Source organism: Rhincodon typus, chromosome 19, assembly GCF_021869965.1.
Source record: "Rhincodon typus isolate 14 chromosome 19, sRhiTyp1.1, whole genome shotgun sequence".
Classification (NCBI taxonomy): Eukaryota; Metazoa; Chordata; class Chondrichthyes; order Orectolobiformes; family Rhincodontidae; genus Rhincodon; species Rhincodon typus.
In genome coordinates this window covers 46,403,709-46,410,078 of record NC_063350.1, presented here as the reverse complement: position 1 = coordinate 46,410,078, position 6,370 = coordinate 46,403,709, and the positions used below count along the sequence as shown (strand labels likewise).

The window sequence follows — 6,370 nt, the reverse complement described above, 5'->3', positions numbered from 1 at the left end:
ATATATTGATGGTTTTGCCAATGTTTCAGTTATATTTGGCTTCAATTTTGACTTCTTTAAATGGCCATTTAAAAATTTCTGAAAATACCATCTCGTTCTCATTCTTGTAGTCTCAGTTTACCCCTTACCCTCCCTTCCCAGTAATGCAGCACTTTATTTTCCCAAGTCTTACAGCTGGCTGTATTTCCTATCAATTTTCCCTATTATACATTTTTTCTGTTTTGGTTCTGATGGGATAGAATTGAAAAGTAAAATAATTAATGAATTTATAATAAAAACTGTCTCTGTGAACCGCGTTGCTCTGATTACTTCCAGTGATAGATGTAATTGCAGTGTAACTGTCTCATCCATGAGACCCTCCACTTGCTCCTTTGCTGCACTCCCATAAAAATGTTTACCACTCCCTTCTTGGATCTCTTCGATCATAGTTTAGTCCTAACCTGATATGAAAATACCCTAATTAAAGTTACAAGTGCCAATGAGTGTTTTTATAACTGAGTTGCATGACCTCTGCTTCCACCACTTCCTCTGGCAGTTTGTTCCACATGTGAACCACTCTGCTTTTTTTTTAAAAAAAAAGCTGCGCCTCAGGTTCCTTTTAAATCTTTCTCCTCTCACCTTCAAAATATGTCTCCTAGTTTTGAACTCCCCCACCGTAGGGAAAAGGCCCTTGCTATTCACTTTCTGTATGCCTCTGATAATTTTGTAAACCTCTATAAGGCCACCCCTCAGTCTCTTACATTCCAGTGAAAAAAGTCCCAGCCTATCTTCGTAACTCAAACCTTTCATTTGCAGCATCACCCTGGTAAATTTTTTCTGAACTCTTTCTGATTTAATTATATCCTTCCTATCGAAGGGTGATCAGAACTGTACTATACAAGCTTAACATGATGTCCGAACTCCTATACTCAAAGGTCAGAACAATGAAAGCAAACATGCTAAACACTGCTTTAACCACCCTGTCTATCTGTGATGCAAATGGTGGAGAATTTTGTACCTCAATCCCTAGGTCTCTCTATTTCTTTGTTTTACCAAAATGGCAATACCTCATATTTATCCAAATTAAACTCCATCTGCCACTCCCCAGCCCATTGATCCAATTTATCGCTATCTCCTTGTTACCTTAACCACCTTTACTGTCCACTGTACCATCAATTTTGGTGTCATCCGCAAACTTACTAACCATGTTTCCTAAATTCTCATACAAATCATTTATGTGAATGACTAATAAAAACAAAACAAAACTCCTGGATTTTATCACTACTGACCACATTTGCAAGTTAGTTCTAAGCTACAAGTTAAGTCAGCTATGTACATATGTAATTTTGCCAACCCTGTCACCAAGGGATAATAATAACTGCAGATGCTGGAGTCAGAGATAACTGTGTGGAGCTGGAGGAACACAGCAGGCCAGGTATCATTAGAGGGGGAGGAAAGTTGATGTTTCGGGTCGGGACCCTTCTTCTGAAGAACAGTCCTGACCCAAAATGTCAACTTACCTGCTTCTCTGCTGCCTGGCCTGCTGTGTTAATCCTGTCATCAAGTTGTGCATTTTCATGTTATTGCCTGATTGTAAATCATGCATTTCAAATCTCGTTTTCACATCAGGCTGCACTCCATCCTAGCTCTATTTGGGCACAAATATGGGAGGATATCCGAAGCGGATGTTTCGGGGTAATATATTTTGTAAATGTGTTTTGTTAAATTTTTTTATCCAATTTGTACCTGAGGAATTGGGGAGAATGGAAGGCTTTTTTCAATTTCAATGTCAGCCAGTATATCCAGATTTAATAAATCATTCATCCTTCAGTTTTGTAAAACGAGTTGCTTTTTTGCCAAATTCAGGAAAAGCGCATCCCAACTATTCAACTAACATTTTCTTCATCTTCTGAACTAGCTGTCATTTAGGATGCTCTGTTCGGAGACGAACAGTTATTTTCTGTCTGATTGTTTACTGAAAACTGGACTGAGTCTGTCCAGGCTAATTTTATCTGATGCCCTTTGAGTTGATGCAGAGAGAAGAGACTTCATCCTGTTTATTGTAGTTAGATTAATGTTCAAAGTCATACTCTGAAGGAACAGTGTACAGACCCTAACTACAAGATACTTGCCTTATTGATAACTTATTTCCATAGTTAAACCATGCTGTTCCTGTCTTCATGCTTGTTTCATAATGGGGCATATGTAGCCTTTATTGTGGTATAACTTTCTGCAAATGTAGTTGTTGCATGTAAAGAAATGATTAATCCTTCCAAACTCTAAAAGTTTGTTTTAATTATTCATGTATTTTCACATTTGGAGATGAAACCAGAAATAAATTTATTTTTATTGTTTTGTGAAACCATGAGACTCTGTAATTTTATGAAGCTTAGCTCTTGATTTGTCAGTTCTGAATTTGCTTATGATGGCCACTGTCAGCAGGTAAAACTGGTTTCCTGTTATTGGAATTAGTTTTTGATTTCACACATCTCCTGTCCTAATTTTAATTTCCCCCTTTGTAAAGGAGACTGTTTCTAATAATAGTTTCCATTCAATCCAGTATCAGCGTTGAGCACATTTGATATAACACCCTTATTTTGTACTTTGTAATTCCTCACAGGCTCAAAATCACCACCTGTCCTACAGTATTGGAGCTGAATTTGGAGTCACTTTGTACTTTTAACCACTGTCTTAGGGAAATGGATGAAATTGTGCAGACTCTTGGCATGAAGGATTTCCAGCTGGCAGATGGGGCACATTAAATTTTGGGATTAGTTCTCGAGCTGGCTTTGACATCTTGTGTTTACCTATTTTAAACTGCTGATGTTGGTGATAATTGAGAATTGGTATCAGGTGAATTTGCCATAACATGCATCACATGTGGACTTGAGGGGAAATTTTGCCAGATCTCTACTCACAGAATGTAACTTGCATTTTCAGTTAGGTAAGTCCTAGCTGGAAGGAGCTTCCCCAGGGAGGGGAAAAAAAACAGGAAATTCATTGAAGTATGTGATATAATGGAAATGACTTTGAAAGAGGTGTGACTAAACTCAGTTGTCAGAGCAGGAATGAACTTAGCATTGTCTGCAGCTTTTGTAAAATTAATGTCCAGGATTGTTAGATTCAGTCTTTTGTTCGAAACCGTATTACTTTTCCAAACTTGCTTGAATCTAAGATGGCGACAGGTTTTCATTCAGGGATATACTAATTATCATAAATCATTTGCCTGGAATATTCGTCTATTATTACGAGACTGACAACAAATCTGTATAGCAAGTGGGATTATTATCAAGTGACAACTGCACTTCAAATAGTCTATTCTCAATGTTTTGTTTCTTGCAGTTGGATCCTTTGGAAAAGGAGTGGCTGAAGTGTGCTGCCAGTGGGCAATTAACTGCTTTGTGTGATCTCCTCAGGCAGGATCCATCTTTGGCAACAAAAAAGGTAAATAATGTTTGAGTCAAATAGAAAGTAATTGCCACATATATAACTAAAACAAAAATACAACAACTTAAAACTTCTCATGAGTTGGAATTTGGTGTCAGCAACAAAGGGTTGGCACTCACCGCTGATCTTGAAGAAATTTACCTATGAAGATTAAATGATCCTTAGAGTGTAAATTTGGGACTAAGATAGTATGCCAAGATTGCCAGTCTAGTAAATTAAGTGAAAGCTTGTGCTGCCCAGGAAATCTTGAGTCATCAAAAGACTGTAGAAAAACAATTAAGGGCATGAAGGGGTAATAATGGGGTGAGTTGACCTTGAAGAGAAACTCACCCTGTTCTTGCCACCTCACCCCACTCATTATGTTCTGGGGAAAAATGGTCATCTCGGCCTGCCACTAATTAAGGTGGTTTCCCCAATTTCCCCAGTCTGGTTGGTCTCTAACCCCCACACCCCTGCACTTACTGATCTCCCTGAATGCTGTCTCCCCAAACACCCCTTCCCTTATGAGATTTCCACCTGATGCTGGATCACCAAAGGGGTAGGCCTCAACTGATGGACTTTTGGATTGAGAAGCTGCTTGCCCCTGATGGGCCAAATGATTCTGGCAAACCAGAACACCACTGTCAAAGCCTGCAATTTTTAAAAAAATGTTTTATTTAACCTATTTTTCTAACCAATCTGTTCAGAGATATTATTACACATCTCTGGAATAGGTGGGACTTGAACCCAGACCTCCCAGTCCAGGGATAGGGACACTACCACCACAAGAGGGCCCTAAAGCTTGCAATAGACCTAAAGACCCAACTGTACTCATCCTGTCAACTCTTAACTAACTCGATCATGTCAATCAACTTGTTATTTAAACAATAGAAGTGGCTTATCACTGCCACTTACCAAACTCGCAAGCATACACTTTTAAATAAAACAGATAAAATTCCATCCTAAGAAACTGTGGGCTGTCCTAAGTAAGTCTGCAAATGTTGTGACAACAATGGTTTCCTTTTTGTGCATATGTGCATCTATTGTTCTGAGATGAACAACTGACTGGTTGAGAAAGAGAAGTTTGGACATCCTAGTCCTATGAGAAGATCGGTGTCAGATGAACGTTGGAATCCGGCTTCACTCTGCATCCTGGATTAGGAGGTTGTCAATTTTTGGCCGTGGAATAAGAATGACAAATTGAATAGAGTGCCAAAAGGCTATAGTTCCCATGGAACTGGACCTTAACCTTCAGGAACAAATGTAAAATGAAGCAAAAGCATTTTTGATTTAATCTGTTACTTAGTTGTTAGTTGATCTGCCACTATCATGCTCTATTGAATTTGGAGCACTGTATGAAGGTGAAATGCTGCATTTCAAAATAAAACAAAATGCTATCGTCATTGGATCTTTCAGTCATACTTCTTGATTAGCTGATCAAAGCGGTATTGATGCTAATTAATGAATTAAGTTTTCCTTACAGTTAAGGATGATATGCTTACCTTCAGAGATGGGGTAAATCTTTAAATTCCAAATCAATGCCTAGTTCACCAGGAATGTGTAAATTCAGTATCCATTAGTTACATTAAGTAGTGTGTTTTATTTTAGTAGTGTGTTGTTCTGGGAGCTGCCTAACTGCTCTATATGTCATTACTTATTACTTATTACTTTACTAGTAAAGAAACATCTCCGTTAAAATATCTATTTTCTCTCTCTTTATAAACCTCCTGATGAAAATCTAAAGGACTTCACGTCTGTAAGTGACTGTTTGTACTTCTACGTTTAATTTGGAGTTCTGAATTTATCATCTAAAATCTATAGTACTTAAATATGTTTATATGCTTGTATCCAATCCCTTACACAATGAGTAAATTTAAGCAACAACTGAAGAAATGTATGTGAGTGAGACAATTGGTTAGCACCACCAAAATGATATTGTACTATGTAGTTAAATTACAAAGGTAAGAATTAATTCACTTAATATGTACTTTGTCACCTGAACATGCGACACAGGTTCCTTAATATATTTTTAAGAGGAGTTTAAGAAAGATACTAAGTGCCCTTGATCTGTCTCTAGACACTGTCCCTATGTTAATTTTATGCAGGGTTTCATTTTTTCCCTCCAAAGGCAGTGGACATTCGCGCACCACAGATTCTCATGTTGTAATTCTGAAATACTGAATAAAGTTTATAGCTATTTAGAAGCTAAATATTAGAAATTTAAGCAGCCATGTCTGGATGCAAGTTGCAGAACATCCTACTTGCAATCTGGTTGCAATTCATTTTGCTGATATTTCAAAGTTGGAAATATTATTTTGAGATGCTTAACATGAGGATTTTTGCTTTATTGGGTTTTTTTGGATTCATGTAAGCTGAATAGATTATCTGATGAAAAATGTTCTGACTTTGTGTAGTTTCATATTGGCCAAGATGTCATAAGAATAGGGAGAACTTGTATGAATATCTAAGTTTTAAATTCTTGTCTAAATTTATTTTTGTTTTTCTCTGTGCACTGTTTTTGTGAAATGAATCATCCTGGTTGATTACTATAACTTCAAAACAATCTCTCTGATGTTAGGGGGTAAGTACCTAATCAAACAGATTCTATAGTCTGTATATCTCTGAATTTTGTTTAGGTTTCATTTGTCCCACACTGGTATAAATTGCAACTTGTAAAATTTCTCGTCAGAAGCCAGTAGAATGCTTTTGAATTAAAAGGTGTTGCATTTTATCTGTCCTAACACTGTGTAAGCTTTTTGCACGTTTTAACAAAAACGTGCAAAAAGCTTACTCAATCATTTAAAACTAGCTATGTACTATGTAGTAATTCACTTCTATTTGCCCCTATAGTGAATCTTTAATGTATCAGCTAACATAATTTATTGCTAGTTTATATTAACCAGCAACTTAAATCGAGTGCTTTGCAGGCTGCAAAAGACATTTAACTTAACACAAGCTTGGGGAG

The 6,370-nt window shown here is 37.1% G+C and overlaps 1 long non-coding RNA gene across 1 annotated transcript; it reads left to right on the top strand.

The window, feature by feature from the left end:
- Positions 1–3,309: 3,309 nt before the first annotated feature.
- Positions 3,310–6,092, top strand: LOC125485462. Its single transcript, XR_007264183.1, has 3 exons — positions 3,310–3,423; positions 5,150–5,161; positions 5,984–6,092. It is a non-coding gene; the product is annotated as an uncharacterized LOC125485462 (long non-coding RNA).
- Positions 6,093–6,370: the final 278 nt, after the last annotated feature.